This window comes from Oncorhynchus gorbuscha, unplaced genomic scaffold (genome assembly GCF_021184085.1).
Source record: "Oncorhynchus gorbuscha isolate QuinsamMale2020 ecotype Even-year unplaced genomic scaffold, OgorEven_v1.0 Un_scaffold_5720, whole genome shotgun sequence".
NCBI classification, from domain to species: Eukaryota; Metazoa; Chordata; class Actinopteri; order Salmoniformes; family Salmonidae; genus Oncorhynchus; species Oncorhynchus gorbuscha.
Window position 1 is genome coordinate 1,870 of NW_025749460.1, and position 17,219 is coordinate 19,088.

At 49.6% G+C, this 17,219-nt stretch overlaps 1 long non-coding RNA gene across 1 annotated transcript; it reads left to right on the forward strand.

Annotated features, from left to right (window-relative positions):
* Positions 1–344: 344 nt before the first annotated feature.
* Positions 345–16,075, forward strand: LOC124029172. Its single transcript, XR_006837740.1, has 4 exons — positions 345–375; positions 14,475–14,485; positions 15,171–15,215; positions 15,954–16,075. It is a non-coding gene; the product is annotated as an uncharacterized LOC124029172 (long non-coding RNA).
* The last annotated feature ends 1,144 nt before the right edge of the window (positions 16,076–17,219 follow it).

The following is a 17,219-nucleotide window of genomic DNA, read 5'->3' on the forward strand; positions in this document are numbered from 1 at the left end:
TTTTCTTGTCCCCCAGCAATGGTGCACCTGGTAATGATCATGTTGTTTAATCAGCTTCTGGATATGCCACACCTGGTCAGGTGGATGGATTATCTTGGCAAAGGAGAAAGCTCACTAACAGGGATGGTAAAACAATTTTTCACAGTAAAATTTGAAAGAAATAAGTTTTTTTGGGCATATGGAACATTTCTGTGTTATTTTATTTCAGCTCATGAAACATGGACCAACACTTTTTAAATCTTGCGGTTTTATATATTTTTTGTTCGGTATAAATTAAGGTTTTATAGGATCTACTAGGATCTACTACTGTGACTTTCTAACACTTCTTTTCCAACCTTTTCTTTCAGAGCTTTCCATGCGGGTGGCGATCAGAAGGTAAGAGTGTCTGGCCTGCATCCCAAACACCACCCTTATTCCCTGTATAGTGCACTACTCTATCTGGTCTGCATCCCAAACACCACCCTTATTCCCTGTATAGTGCACTACTCTATCAGGTCTGCATCCCAAACACCACCCTTATTCATGTCTGTGTTGTCTTAACCTCACACCTCCTGAAACACTGTGAAGAAACAGTCCTGTCTGGTCTTCACTAGGCAGTAAAGAAACAGTCCTGTCTGGTCTTCACTAGGCAGTAAAGAAACAGTCCTGTCTGGTCTTCACTAGGCAGTAAAGAAACAGTCCTGTCTGGTCTTCACTAGGCAGTGAAGAAACAGTCCTGTCTGGTCTTCACTAGGCAGTAAAGAAACAGTCCTGTCTGGTCTTCACTAGGCAGTAAAGAAACAGTCCTGTCTATGACAGTGCTTAGATAGTTGCCCCCTTCAGGCTGTTTATTGCATTGTGGTGTCGGATGAGAGGGAGTCACTTTGTTTGTCTTTTAATGGCCTCCCTTAACAACATACCACCACGTCCTCCTACCACCACCACCTCCTCCTCCTACCACCACCTCCTCCTCCTACCACCACCTCCTCCTCCTCCTACCACCACCTCCTCCTCCTCCCACCACCTCCTCCTCCTCCTACCACCTCCTCCTACCACCACCTCCACCACCTCCTCCACCTCCTACCACCACCTCCTCCACCTCCTACCTCCTCCTCCTCCTCCCACCACCTCCTCCTCCTCCTCCTCCTACCACCACCTCCTCCTCCTCCTCCTACCACCACCTCCTCCTCCTCCTCCTACCACAACCTCCTCCTCCTCCTCCTACCACAACCTCCTCCTACCACCTCCTCCTCCTACCACCACCTCCTCCCTACCACCACCTCCTCCTCCTCTTCCTACCACCATCTCCTCCTCCTCCTACCACCACCTCCTCCTACTACCTCCTCCTCCTCCTCCTACCTCCTCCACCATCTCCTCCTCCTACCTCCTCCTCCTCCTACCTCCTCCTCCTCCACCATCTCCTCCTCCTACCTCCTCCACCATTTCCTTCTCCTCCTCCTACCACCTCCTCCTCCTCCTACCTCCACCTCCTACCTCCACCTCATCCTCCTACCACCTCCTCCTCCTCCACCTGCTCATCCTCATCCACCACCTACTCCTCCTCCTCCTACCACCACCCTCCTCCTCCTACCACCACCTCCTACCACCATCTCCACCTCCTACCACCTCCTCCTCCTCCTCCTACCACCACCTCCTCCTCCCACCATCTCCTCCTACCACCTCCTCCTACCACCACCTCCTCATCCTCCTGCCACCACCTCCTCCTCCTCCTACCACCATCTCCACCATCTCCTCCTCCACCTCCTCCTCCTCCTACCACCACCTCCTCCACCTCCTCCTACCACCACCTCCTCCTCCTCCTCTCCTACCTCCTCCTCCCCCACCATCTCCTCCTCCTCCTCCCTACCACCTCCTCCTCCACCATCTCCTCCAACTCCTCCTACCACCTCCACCTCCTACCACCTCCTCCTCCTCCTACCACCATCTCCTCCTCCTCCCACCATCTCCTCCTCCTCCTCCTCCTACCACCACCTCCTCCTCCTCCTGCCACCACCTCCTCCTCCTCCTACCACCATCTCCTCCTACCACCATCTCCACCTCCTCCACCACCTCCTCCTACGACCACCTCCTCCACCTCCTCCCTACCACCACCTCCCTCCACCTCCACCACCTCCTCCTCCTCCACCCTCCACCACCTCCTCCTCCTCCTCCTACCACCATCTCCTCCACCTCCTCTACCTCCTCCTCCTCCACCATATCCTCCTCCTCCTCCTACCACCTCCTCCTCCTACCACCTCCACCATCTCCTCCTCCTCCTACCACCTCCTACCACCACCTCCTCCTCCTGCTGCCGCCACCTCCTCCTCCTCCCTCGACCACCTCCTCCACCTCCTCGACCACCTCCTCCACCTCCTCCTACCACCACCTCCTCCTCCTCCTACCTCCTCCTCCTCCACCACCTCCTTCTCCTACCACCACCTCCTCCTCCTACCACCACCTCCTCCTCCTCCTACCACCTCCTCCCACCATCTCCACCTCCTCCTACCTCCTCCACCATCTCCTCCTCCTCCTCCTACCACCTCCTACCTCCTCCTCCTCCTCCTCCTACCTCCTCCACCACCTCCTTCTCCTACCACCACCTCCTCCTCCTACCACCACCTCCTCCTCCTCCTACCACCTCCTCCTCCACCATCTCCACCTCCTCCTACCTCCTCCACCATCTCCTCCTCCTCCTCCTACCACCTCCTACCTCCTCCTCCTCCTCCTCCTACCTCCTCCACCACCTCCTTCTCCTACCACCACCTCCTCCTCCTACCTCCTCCTCCTCCTATCACCACCACCTCCTCCTCCTCCTCATCCTCCTAAAACCACCTCATCCTCCTAAAACAACCACCTCCTCCTCCTACCTTCATCTCCACCATCTCCTCTTCCTCCTACCACCATCTCCACCATCTCCTCTTCCTCCTACCACCACCTCCTCCTCCTCCTACCACCACCACCTCCTCCTCCTACCACCACCACCACCTCCTCCTCCTACCACCACCACCACCTCCTCCTACACCACCACCTCCTCCTACCTCCTCCTCCTCCTCCACCATCTCTCCTCCTCCTACCATCTCCTCCTCCTCCACCATCTCCTCCTCCTCCTACCATCTCCTCCTCCTCCACCATCTCCTCCTCCTCCTACCATCTCCTCCTCCCTCCTCCTCATCCTCCTAAAACAACCACCTCCCCTCCTCCTACCTTCATCTCCACCATCTCCTCTTCCTCCTACCACCATCTCCACCATCTCCTCTTCCTCCTACCACCACCTCCTCCTCATACCACCACCACCTCCTCCTCCTACCACCACCACCTCCTCCTCCTCCTACCACCACCACCTCCTCCTCCTCCTACCACCACCACCTCCCTCCTACCACCTCCTCCTACGACCACCTCCTCCACCTCCTCCTACCACCACCTCCTCCACCTCCACCACCTCCTCCTCATCCACCACCTCCTCCTACCACCACCTCCACCTCCTCCTACCACCTCCTCATCCACCATCTCCTCCTCCTCCTCCTACCACCTCCTCCTCCACCATCTCCTCCTCCTCCTACCACCTCCACCATCTCCTCCTCCTACCACCTCCTACCACCACCTCCTCCTCCTCCTGCCGCACCTCCTCCTCCTCCCTACGACCACCTCCTCCACCTCCTACGACCACCTCCTCCACCTCCTCCTACCACCACCTCCTCCTCCTACCTCCTCCTCCTCCATCACCTCCTTCTCCTACCACCACCTCCTCCTCCTACCACCACCTCCTCCTACCTCCTACCTCCTCCACCATCTCCTCCTCCTCCTCCTACCACCTCCTACCTCCTCCTCCTCCTCTCCTCCTACCTCCTCCACCACCTCCTTCTCCTACCACCACCTCCTCCTCCTACCTCCTCCTCCTCCTACCACCATCTCCACCATCTCCTCCTACCACCACCACCTCCTCTCCTCCTCATCCTCCTAAAACCACCTCATCCTCCTAAAACAACCACCTCCTCCTCCTACCTTCATCTCCACCATCTCCTCTTCCTCCTACCACCATCTCCTCTTCCTCCTACCACCACCTCTTCCTCCTACCACCACCTCCTCCTCCTACCACCACCACCACCTCCTCCTCCTACCACCACCACCTCCTCCTCCTCCTACCACCACCACCTCCTCCTACCTCCTCCTCCTCCTCCACCATCTCCTCCTCCTCCTACCATCTCCTCCTCCTCCACCATCTCCTCCTCCTCCTACCATCTCCTCCCCTCCTCCTCCTCATCCTCCTAAAACCACCTCATCCTCCTAAAACAACCACCTCATCCTCCTAACTTCATCTCCACCATCTCCTCTTCCTCCTACCACCATCTCCACCATCTCCTCTTCCTCCTACCACCACCTCCTCCTCCTACCACCACCACCTCCTCCTCCTCCCTACCACCACCACCTCCTCCTCCTACCACCACCACCTCCTCCTCCTACCACCACCACCTCCTCTCCTCCCCTCCTCCTCCTCCACCATCTCCTCCTTCTCCTACCACCTCCTCCTACCACCACCACCTCCTCCTACCTCCTCCTCCTCCTCCACCATCTCCTCCTCCTCCTCCCACCACCACCTCCTCCTCCTCCTACCACCATCTCCTCCTCCTCCTACCACCACCTCCTCCTCCTCCTACCACCATCTCCTCCTCCTACCACCACCTCCTCCTCCTACCTCCTCCTCCTCCTACCACCACCTCCGCCTCCTCCTCCTATCTCCTCCTACCACCACCTCCTCCTTCTCCTCCTACCACCACCTCCTCCTACCTCCACCTCCTCCACCTCCTACCTCCTCCACCATCTCCTCCTCCTCCTACCACCTCCTCCTCCTACCTCCTCCACCATCTCCTCCTCCTCCTACCACCACCTCACAGTTAAATGAACTCCATCATAGTGATTCAATCCCCCATCAGTCTGTCTGCTGGCTCGTAGCACACATTGCATAAGCAGCAGACAGGAGTTTGATGTGTTGAATGAAATGATTATAGTATTAGTTAAACAGATGTGTGTGTGGCCCTAAAGAGCTTTGCACAATCCCAGACTCAAGAATATGTCAAAGGCAACATAAACTTTCATTTCGACCCAATTTATTCATTATCGTGCAAAGTTCATAGTTCGAGCCCTAGTATATAAATGCCTGTATTATTTGAATTGAGGACCGTACAAGTAAACGTGGATGTCCTAGTCTCTCTGACACTAATGAGACATCCCAGCTGAAGAAAACGCTGTACAACTCAAAACGTTCAGTGAACATTTTGGAATCTATTTAAGTGTGTTAAGTGTCATAGCCAAGCTGACAGAGACAGAGGAAGATCCTAGCCAAGCTGACAGAGACAGAGGAAGATCCTAGCCAAGCTGACAGAGACAGAGGAAGATCCTAGCCAAGCTGACAGAGACGGAGGAAGATCCTAGCCAAGCTGACAGAGACGGAGGAAGATCCTAGCCAAGCTGACAGAGACAGAGGAAGATCCTAGCCAAGCTGACAGAGACAGAGGAAGATCCTAGCCAAGCTGACAGAGACAGAGGAAGATCCTAGCCAAGCTGACAGAGACAGAGGAAGATCCTAGCCAAGCTGACAGAGACAGAGGAAGATCAGCCAAGCTGACAGAGACAGAGGAAGATCCTAGCCAAGCTGACAGAGACAGAGGAAGATCCTAGCCAAGCTGACAGAGACAGAGGAAGATCCTAGCCAAGCTGACAGAGGAAGATCCTAGCCAAGCTGACAGAGGAAGATCCTAGCCAAGCTGACAGAGGAAGATCCTAGCCAAGCTGACAGAGGAAGATCCTAGCCAAGCTGACAGAGGAAGATCCTAGCCAAGCTGACAGAGGAAGATCCTAGCCAAGCTGACAGAGGAAGATCCCAGCCAAGCTGACAGAGGAAGATCCTAGCCAAGCTGACAGAGGAAGATCCCAGCCAAGCTGACAGAGGAAGATCCTAGCCAAGCTGACAGAGGAAGATCCTAGCCAAGCTGACAGAGGAAGATCCTAGCCAAGCTGACAGAGGAAGATCCTAGCCAAGCTGACAGAGGAAGATCCTAGCCAAGCTGACAGAGGAAGATCCTAGCCAAGCTGACAGAGGAAGATCCTAGCCAAGCTGACAGAGGAAGATCCTAGCCAAGCTGACAGAGGAAGATCCTAGCCAAGCTGACAGAGACAGAGGAAGATCCTAGCCATGCTAACAGAGAGAGAAGTAGTGCACTACTATGGGTAGTCAATGGGTCAGAAGTAGTGCACTACTATGGGTAGTCAATGAGTCAGAAGTAGTGCACTACTATGGGTAGTCAATGGGTCAGAAGTAGTGCACTACTATGGGTAGTCAATGGGCCAGAAGTAGTGCACTACTATGGGTAGTCAATGGGCCAGAAGTAGTGCACTACTATGGGTAGTCAATGGGCCAGAAGTAGTGCACTACTATGGGTAGTCAATGGGCCAGAAGTAGTGCACTACTATGGGTAGTCAATGGGCCAGAAGTAGTGCACTACTATGGGTAGTCAATGGGCCAGAAGTAGGGCACTACTATGGGTAGTCAATGGGCCAGAAGTAGTTGGGAAGTGTCCCAGTTGGATGTGTTGAGCTCTCTCTCCTCCCTCCACGGAGAGAGATGGAGCTGGCCTTGGCAAGGCCTCGTTCTTGCAACACAGACTGTAATTATGATGTAATGAGCCCTGTTTAGGCTAACCTCTCTTAACGACATACCTCCTCCTCCTCAACCGAGCTGGTTTCCAAGCAACAGATATGGGAGTCTGTGTGTGTGCGTAGTATAGTACACACGTATGTTTAGCTAGGGATCGTAGTATAGTACACACGTATGTTTAGCTAGGGATCGTAGTATAGTACACGTATGTTTAGCTAGGGACCGTAGTATAGTACACACATATGTTTAGCTAGGGACCGTAGTATAGTACACACGTATGTTTAGCTAGGGACCGTAGTATAGTACACACGTATGTTTAGCTAGGGACCGTAGTATAGTACACACGTATGTTTAGCTAGGGACCGTAGTATAGTACACACGTATGTTTAGCTAGGGATCGTAGTATAGTACACACGTATGTTTAGCTAGGGATCGTAGTATAGTACACACGTATGTTTAGCTAGGGACCGTAGTATAGTACACACGTATGTTTAGCTAGGGACCGTAGTATAGTACACACGTATGTTTAGCTAGGGATCGTAGTATAGTACACACGTATGTTTAGCTAGGGATCGTAGTATAGTACACACGTATGTTTAGCTAGGGACCGTAGTATAGTACACACGTATGTTTAGCTAGGGATCGTAGTATAGTACACACGTATGTTTAGCTAGGGATCGTAGTATAGTACACACGTATGTTTAGCTAGGGATCGTAGTATAGTACACACGTATGTTTAGCTAGGGATCGTAGTATAGTACACACGTATGTTTAGCTAGGGATCGTAGTATAGTACACACGTATGTTTAGCTAGGGATCGTAGTATAGTACACACGTATGTTTAGCTAGGGATCGTAGTATAGTACACACGTATGTTTAGCTAGGGATCGTAGTATAGTACACACGTATGTTTAGCTAGGGATCGTAGTATAGTACACACGTATGTTTAGGGACCGTAGTATAGTACACACGTATGTTTAGCTAGGGATCGTAGTATAGTACACACGTATGTTTAGCTAGGGATCGTAGTATAGTACACACGTATGTTTAGCTAGGGACCGTAGTATAGTACACACGTATGTTTAGCTAGGGACCGTAGTATAGTACACACGTATGTTTAGCTAGGGACCGTAGTATAGTACACACGTATGTTTAGCTAGGGACCGTAGTATAGTACACACGTATGTTTAGCTAGGGATCGTAGTATAGTACACACGTATGTTTAGCTAGGGACCGTAGTATAGTACACACGTATGTTTAGCTAGGGACCGTAGTATAGTACACACGTATGTTTAGCTAGGGACCGTAGTATAGGCTAGGGACTACGTATGTTTAGCTAGGGACCGTAGTATAGTACACACGTATGTTTAGCTAGGGACCGTAGTATAGTACACACGTATGTTTAGCTAGGGACCGTAGTATAGTACACACGTATGTTTAGCTAGGGACCGTAGTATAGTACACGTATGTTTAGCTAGGGACCGTAGTATAGTACACACGTATGTTTAGCTAGGGACCGTAGTATAGTACACACGTATGTTTAGCTAGGGACCGTAGTATAGTACACACGTATGTTTAGCTAGGGACCGTAGTATAGTACACACGTATGTTTAGCTAGGGACCGTAGTATAGTACACACGTATGTTTAGCTAGGGACCGTAGTATAGTACACACGTATGTTTAGCTAGGGACCGTAGTATAGTACACACGTATGTTTATCGCACAATTAATGCACTAATGCACATGTGTGTTTGTCTTAACTGCATGTTATTTGCTGTGGGTTTTTCCCCCCTGTCTCCCCTGTCTCCCCCCTCTCTCACACCCTGTAGGATTCAATCACCCCCGCCTCGGTTCAGCCCAAATACTCCTTCGCCCCCAGCACCTCTATCAACAAGATGGCGCGACCATTCACACCGGGCGGCGGCAACACGGTCATTAAACCAGTGACATACGCCCCTAAAGTAAACACCCGGCCTCAGCGCCCCCGCCAGCCCGGCCTCAGCGCCCCCGCCAGCATGCTACAGCCACACAACGGGTAGGTACACAAACAAACAAACACAACTCCTCCTCTGAGAGGACAGACCAAACACGACTCCTCTGAGAGGACAGACCAAACACGACTCCTCTGAGAGGACAGACCAAACACGACTCCTCTGAGAGGACAGACCAAACACGACTCCTCCTCTGAGAGGACAGACCAAACACGACTCCTCCTCTGAGAGGACAGACCAAACACGACTCCTCCTCTGAGAGGACAGACCAAACACGACTCCTCCTCTGAGAGGACAGACCAAACACGACTCCTCCTCTGAGAGGACAGACCAAATGTTTTCACGGGATTTGAGTTAAACAAGTCATTCAGGTAACTCTCTCAGAAATTGCTGACTGCACATTTTAAGAGGGACGGTTAAGTTGTCGTATGATTTGAGGATCTAATCAGAAGATGTCTTCTCCTGGTCTGTTGGGACCAGACTGTTGAGTAGAATACAGGAAATAAAATGGACTTCCATCAGCCGAATGCTTCAACTTTGTCTTATTGGCTAGAGAGAGAACATTATTTTTGTCTTATTGGCTAGAAAGAGAACATTATCTTTGTCTTATTGGCTAGAGAGAGAATATTCTCTTTGTCTTATTGGCTAGAGAGAGAACATTCTCTTTGTCTTATTGGCTAGAGAGAGAATATTCTCTTTGTCTTATTGGCTAGAGAGAGAGAGAGAACATTCTCTTTGTGTTATTGGCTAGAGAGAGAGAACATTGTCTTATTGGCTAGAGAAAGAACATTCTCTTTGTCTTATTGGCTAGAGAGAGAGAACATTCTCTTTGTCTTATTGGCTAGAGAGAGAGAACATTCTCTTTGTCTTATTGGCTAGAGAGAGAGAACATTCTCTTTGTCTTATTGGCTAGAGAGAGAACATTCTCTTTGTCTTATTGGCTAGAGAGAGAACATTTCTTTGTCTTATTGGCTAGAGAGAGAATATTCTCTTTGTCTTATTGGCTAGAGAGAGAGAGAACATTCTCTTTGTCTTATTGGCTAGAGAGAGAGAGAACATTCTCTTTGTCTTATTGGCTAGAGAGAGAGAGAGAGAACATTCTCTTCATCTTATTGGCTAGAGAGAGAGAACATTATTTTTGTCTTATTGGCTAGAAAGAGAACATTCTCTTTGTCTTATTGGCTAGAGAGAGAACATTCTCTTTGTCTTATTGGCTAGAGAGAGAACATTCTCTTTGTCTTATTGGCTAGAGAGAGAATATTCTCTTTGTCTTATTGGCTAGAGAGAGAGAGAGAACATTCTCTTTGTGTTATTGGCTAGAGAGAGAACATTGTCTTATTGGCTAGAGAAAGAACATTCTCTTTGTCTTATTGGCTAGAGAGAGAGAACATTCTCTTTGTCTTATTGGCTAGAGAGAGAGAACATTCTCTTTGTCTTATTGGCTAGAGAGAGAGAACATTCTCTTTGTCTTATTGGCTAGAGAGAGAGAACATTCTCTTTGTCTTATTGGCTAGAGAGAGAATATTCTCTTTGTCTTATTGGCTAGAGAGAGAATATTCTCTTTGTCTTATTGGCTAGAGAGAGAGAGAACATTCTCTTTGTCTTATTGGCTAGAGAGAGAGAGAACATTCTCTTTGTCTTATTGGCTAGAGAGAGAGAGAGAGAACATTCTCTTCATCTTATTGGCTAGAGAGAGAGAACATTCTCTTTGTCTTATTGGCTAGAGAGAGAACATTCTCTTTGTCTTATTGGCTAGAGAGAGAGAGAACATTCTCTTTGTCTTATTGGCTAGAGAGAGAGAGAGAGAGAACATTCTCTTCGTCTTATTGGCTAGAGAGAGAGAATATTCTCTTTGTCTTATTGGCTAGAGAGAGAGAACATTCTCTTTGTCTTATTCTGGGGGGGGGGCTCGTTATCCAGGCTTTTATACAAACCCTTTTGGAAGATTCCATCAATCAGGAGGGATTAGGTAGGAAATCCAGAGTCCTCTGATCAGGATTTCTAGATAACCTGGCAGTTTGGGGAAAGTTTGAAGGAGTTTGCTAACCTTGTTCCATGCCTGATACTTGGTTCACGGTCCGGGGTTTACGGTTGGGGGAAGGGATAGGATGGGTTAAGGTCTGACTTTTTGGAAAGGTCTAGATGTTGTCTGTGACTGTATTTAGCCGCGCTGTGCTGTGCTCAGGATCCTTTCCTATAGAATCTGCTGAGCTGTCAGGATGGTTTTTACTGTGGTGGTGCTACGTTACCGAACTAGCCTTACTTGGAGAAGTCACACGGACCTGAGCCCCTGGCCTGTATAGCGCTCATTCTTCCACGGTCTAAAACACGTCATAGATAGAGAGAGAGATAAAGGTTAGAAACACGAGCAAGTTGTTATGAACAGTTGAGGCCACGTCTGTATTCTGTGTGTCAAGCGCAGCATTACTGAGAAAGAGAAAATGTTTATAACACTAGAAACGATTGACGCTATTGTGAAAAAGCGCCAACTTCAACCAGTGTTTTTACAAGACCATATGAATCTCATCTATGAAGAGTCATACAATTGTTGTAAACAGTTTTAAAGATGCAGTATAAAGTTGTTTTTGAAAAGTTTTTTAAATTACACACTTAAGTACTTGAAGTTTAAAGGAGTAGTCTGTCCTCCAGCCGTCTGTCCTCCGGCCGTCTGTCCTCCGGCCGTCTGGCCTCCGGCCGTCTGGCCTCCGGCCGTCTGTCCTCCGGCCGCCAGTCCTCCGGCCGTCTGTCCTCCGGCCGCCAGTCCTCCGGCCGTCTGTCCTCCGGCCGCCAGTCCTCCGGCCGTCTGTCCTCCGGCCGCCAGTCCTCCGGCCGTCTGTCCTCCGGCCGTCTGTCCTCCGGCCGTCTGGCCTCCGGCCGTCTGGCCTCCGGCCGTCTGTCCTCCAGCCGTCTGGCCTCCGGCCGCCAGTCCTCCGGCCGTCTGTCCTCCGGCCGTCTGTCCTCCGGCCGTCTGGCCTCCGGCCGTCTGGCCTCCGGCCGTCTGTCCTCCAGCCGTCAGTCCTCCAGCCGTCAGTCCTCCGGCCGTCAGTCCTCCAGCCGTCTGTCCTCCGGCCGCCAGTCCTCCAGCCGTCAGTCCTCCAGCCGTCTGTCCTCCGGCCGTCAGTCCTCCAGCCGTCAGTCCTCCAGTATGTTTTGTGGATCAGGTTTCCCTCCACATTATTCAGCAGGATACTAAACTCCCAGTCCTTCACACAGCTGTTTTCTTTATGACAGAGGATAACTCCTACTGTTCCTGTTCAGAACGAATCTGTGACCTGCTACAAGGCAGGGTGATATGGGATACCATTTGGGTCTTGGCGGCGTTTTTCAGTAAAAAAAAAAAAAAGATGCCCACCAAATAACACTATTTGACCCATCAAGAACCTGAATATGACTGAATGTCACATTTTAAGAATTGAACACAAATGTAAATTGTTTTTTTCTCACAAAGTTATTACATATTTATTACACCATCACTCATATTTCATATCCCAATTTGTAAGTCGCTCTGGATAAGAGCGTCTGCTAAATGACTTAAATGTAAATATCTAACAGCGATTCACCAGTTCGTTATGATGCTGGTAATGTTTTGTCTTTACGTACCTGCCGTTGCCAAACGAGTCAGACTCTGGGACGGTGTTGGTCAGGAAGAAAAGATGCAGACAATGTTTTCCTCCTAAAACATATCAAAATGATATCTGTTTCAGGAGCTATATTTGGCTAACTATCTAGCTAGGACGTTGTCGTCTAAAATACCTCTAATTTCTAAGACAGTTTTTGTATTTGTAATGGTCCCATTAACGTTGGCTTGCGGCCACAAGGCTAGGTAACTGGCTGGCTTGTTTACCGTTATCTAGCTGGCCAGTTAAGTTCATGAACAAGTGGCTGCCTAGCTAATACTTAGTCATTGCTAATAATATTGAAAATGATTGCAGTTTCTGGTCATTGTTTTAAGGCTGGTTGCATTGTTTCCAGACAGAGGTACCTTCTGTAGATCAGTTGGTAGAGCATGGCGCTTGTAACGCCAGGGTGGTGGGTTCGATCCCCGGGACCACCCATATGTAGAATGTATGCACACATGACTGTAAGTGGCTTTGGATAAAAGCGTCTGCTAAATGGCATATATTATTATTATTATATTATATATATTAAAGATAGCTAGCTGACGCGTCGAATAGTGTTAATTCGACGTAAATACGCAAACAGCGTTCTATAGGGTTGGGATCAATTCCATTTCCATTCAGGAAGTAAACGGAAATTCCAATTGTTTCTCATCGAGCAACTTTGAGGAAAATTGGAATTACCAGTTTTACTTCCTGAGTTGAAATGAAATATATCCCAATCCTTCGGGCAGATTTTTACTTCTTCAGAAAACCAGGTTGAATTTGAGGCCTTTCCACTACACAGTAGTAATCTAGTTTATGGGCAGTGATAGATTGTTTGGGTGATACAGAACAAAGCAGGGAACGTGTCCGATGTCTAGGCATGTTGTTCTCTAGCAGGTCCGGTGTATTTGCACAGAGCTGTCATGATGTCATCAGTCCAATCACACACCATGTATTACGGCATTGTTATAGAACGCAAGGGACATAATTTGGCTTTCTGGTTGGTCGTAAATAACTTTACTTTCTGCGTAGATATTGGAATTGTACACCATTTGATGGATTTAAATATACAGGTCAGATAATTATTGTAACAAAAAAAAGTGTTTTTAAACAAAGGAGAAATAAATAAAAAGTTTTAGAAGTTAGGCAAACACTCAATGCAGCCATCAACTTGAAACGGATCTGTTCTGAATCAGGGAGAGGGAGGCGGGGACACGATGTGTTCCAGATGAGACACACAGCCTGCCTTTTGTGTGACAGCCATCGGAACACCCCGTGCTGTCACTCTGACAGAACCTGTCAACAATGAAACCCCGTGTGTGTTTTCACCCCACTGCACGATACTCTGCATCCCACAATGTCTCTGTCTCCTCACTGTTGACTGTTCTCTGCAACTATTGTCGATTTGACAAGTTCTAACAAAACTGTTGTCTTGTTTTTCCAAACTGACCCCCCCACCCCATCTTCTTTCTGTTCTCTCTTCTCCTCCTCTCTTCTTCTCCTCCTTCTCTCTTCTTCTCCTCCTCTCTCCTTCTCTTCTTCTCCTCCTCCTCTCTTCTTCTCCTCCTCCTCTCTTCTTCTCCTCCTCCTCTCTTCTTCTCCTCCTCCTCTCTTCTTCTCCTCCTCCTCTCTTCTTCTCCTCCTCCTCTCTTCTTCTCCTCCTCCTCTCTTCTCCTCCTCCTCCTCTCTTCTTCTCCTCCTCTCTTCTTCTCCTCCTCTCTCCTTCTCTTCTTCTCCTCCTCCTCTCTTCTTCTCCTCCTCCTCTCTTCTTCTCCTCCTCTCTCCTTCTCTTCTTCTCCTCCTCCTCTCTTCTTCTCCTCCTCCTCTCTTCTTCTCCTCCTCCTCTCTTCTTCTCCTCCTCTCTTCTCCTCCTCTCTCCTTCTCCTCTCCTCCTCTCTCCTTCTCTTCTTCTCCTCTCTCTCCTCTGTTCTCTCCTTTCTTCTTCTCTTCTTCTCCTCCTCTCCTTCTCCTTCTCCTCTGTTCTCTCCTTTCTTCTTCTCTTCTTCTCCTCCTCTCTCCTTCTCTTCTTCCTCTCTCTCCTCCTCTCTCCTTCTCTTCTTCTCCTCCTCTCTTCTCCTCCTCTCTCCTTCTCTTCTTCTCCTCCTCTCTCATTCTCTTCTTCTCCTCTCTCTTCTTCTCCTCCTCTCTTCTCCTCCTCTCTCCTTCTCTTCTTCTCCTCCTCTCTCCTTCTCTTCTTCTCTTCTCTCTCCTCTGTTCTCTCCTTTCTTCTTCTCTTCCTTCACTCCGCAGATGGATGAGAAGTCAGTAAGCTCTCTTTACTTCCTTTTTACTTGAATGTTAAATCATAGACTTCCTGTCAGTATCTGAGCTAGTGGTTAGTAATGATTAGTGAAGGTTTTTCTCTTAGCAGTAGTAACAGTAACATAGTTCAGCAGTCACACAGTTCAGCAGTCACACAGTTCAGCAGTCACACAGTTCATTAATTCTTCATCTAACAGTATGTCTCTCATTCTCCTGTCATTTGTTGTTCCCTCTGTCTTCTACTACTCTCCTCTTCCTCCTGCCCTCCCTCCTTTCTTCCCCTCTTCCTCCTGCCCTCCCTACCTCCCTCCTCTCAACCTCTCTTCCTCTCCTCTTCCTCCTGCCCTCCCTACCTCCCTCCTCTCAACCTCTCTTCCTCTCATCTTCCTCCTGCCCTCCCTACATTCCTCCTCTCTTCCCCTCCGTACTCTCATCGTCTCCTCTCTTCTGCTCCTCTTCCTCCTGTCCCCTCTCCTCTTCTTCCTGCCCTCCCTCCCTCCTCTCAACCTCTATTCCTGCCCGCCCTCCCTCCCTCCTCTCATCCTCTCCTCTCTTCTGCTCCTCTTCCTCCTGCCCTCCCTCCCTCTTCTCATCCTCTCCTCCTCCCTCTCCTCTTCCTCCTGCCCCTTCCCCCCTTATTTTCTTCATCCCTGCCCCATCTGCTCCTCGTCATCCTCCCTGCAGAGTTCATCAAGCTTTCTATGACCTCCAGATTTACCAACACGAGAAGTAAGAGACAGATGCATTATGGTCCAGCCTATTTGACCGCTGGTCACTAGAGCCATGTGAGAGGGGACATGGTGTCAGGGGACAGATGCATTATGGTCCAACCTATTTGACCGCTGGTCACTAGAGCCATGCGAGAGGGGACGTGTTGACACGGTGTCAGGGGGGACGTATTGACACGGTGTCAGGGGGGACGTATTGACACGGTGTCAGGGGGGACGTGTTGACACGGTGTCAGGGGGGACATGTTGACACGGTGTCAGAGGGTCCGTGTTGACACGGTGTCAGGGGGACATGTTGACACGGTGTCAGGGGGGGACGTATTGACACGGTGTCAGGGGACGTGTTGACACGGTGTCAGGGGGACGTATTGACACGGTGTCAGGGGGACGTATTGACACGGTGTCAGGGGGCGTATTGACGACGGTGTCAGGGGGACGTGTTGACACGGTGTCAGTGGGGACGTATTGACACGGTGTCAGGGGGACGTGTTGACACGGTGTCAGGGGCGTATTGACACGGTGTCAGGGGACGATGTTGACACGGTGTCAGGGGGACGTATTGACACGGTGTCAGAGGGCGGAGTCTATATAGTAGTGTGTCTATATAGTAGTGTGTCTATATAGTAGTGTGTCTATATAGTAGTGTGTTGTTGGAACGTTGTGGGAACGTTGAGCGTGTACTGTGCATGGTCCGTTCAACGTTATATTAACGTTGTGGTGACGTTGTGGTGTGTACTAGGCACGGTCTGCGGGTGGATGGCATCCCCATGTTCATCCCCAGCGACCGCAGCAAGAAGAGGCTGATCGAGGACACTCAGGATTGGCAGCCCCGCACAGGCACTACCCAGTCCCACTCCTTCCACATGCTGGCCCAGCTCACAGGCACCGACTACAGTGAGTCAGTGGTGAGAGAGAAGACCCTCTTCAACAGTAAACATATCAACAAATTGGCGAGGGCACTAGAACAGTCTGCGGCACCAGGGCCTCACCTTGCTGTACTTGGAAATCAAATGTCTCCTGTTTGCTGGTGATCTGGTGCTTCTGTCCCCAACCAAGGAGGGTCTACAGCAGCACCTAGATCTTCTGCACAGATTTAGTGAGACTTGTGCCCAGACAGCGAATCTCAATAAGACAAAAATAGTTGTTTAAAAAAAAAAAGTCCAGTAGCCAAGACAACAATTACAAATGTAAAAATAGACACTGGCTGCCCTAGAGCACATAAAAAGAATTACACCTACCCCAGCCTAAACATCAGCACCACAGGTAACTTCCACAAGGATTTGAAGGATCTAAGAGACAAGGCACAGAATTACCTTCTACACCATCCAAAAGGAACATAAAACTCTACATCCCAATTAGGATCTGGCACAAAATACTTAAATCTGTTATTTGAACCCATTGCCCAGAATGGTTGTGAGGTCTGGGGTCTTACTAACCAACCGAGGAAATTCACAAAATCCACAAATCCCTCACCTACCAGAGATATACATGAAGATGAATCTCCTCAGCCAGCTGGTTCTGGGGCTCTGTTCACAAACACACCCCACAGAGCCCCAGGACAGAAAACACATATAGACTAAACCATATTATGAAGAAGCAAAAAGATAACAATTTTACGTACTGGAAAGGATCAACAAAAAAACAGAGCAAACTAGATGCTATTTGGCCTAAACAGAGAGTACACAGTGGCAGATACCTGACCACTGTGACTGACCCCTAAACAGGGAGGTACACAGTGGCAGAATACCTGACCCTGTGACTGACCCTAAACAGAGAGTACACAGTGGCAGAATACCTGACCACTGTAACTGACCCTAAACAGAGAGTACACAGTGGCAGAATACCTGACCACTGTAACTGACCCTAAACAGAGTACACAGTGGCAGAATACCTGACCACTGTGACTGACCCTAAACAGAGAGTACACAGTGGCAGAATACCTGACACTGTAGCGACCCTAAACAGAGAGTACACAGTGGCAGAATACCTGACCACTGTAACTGAC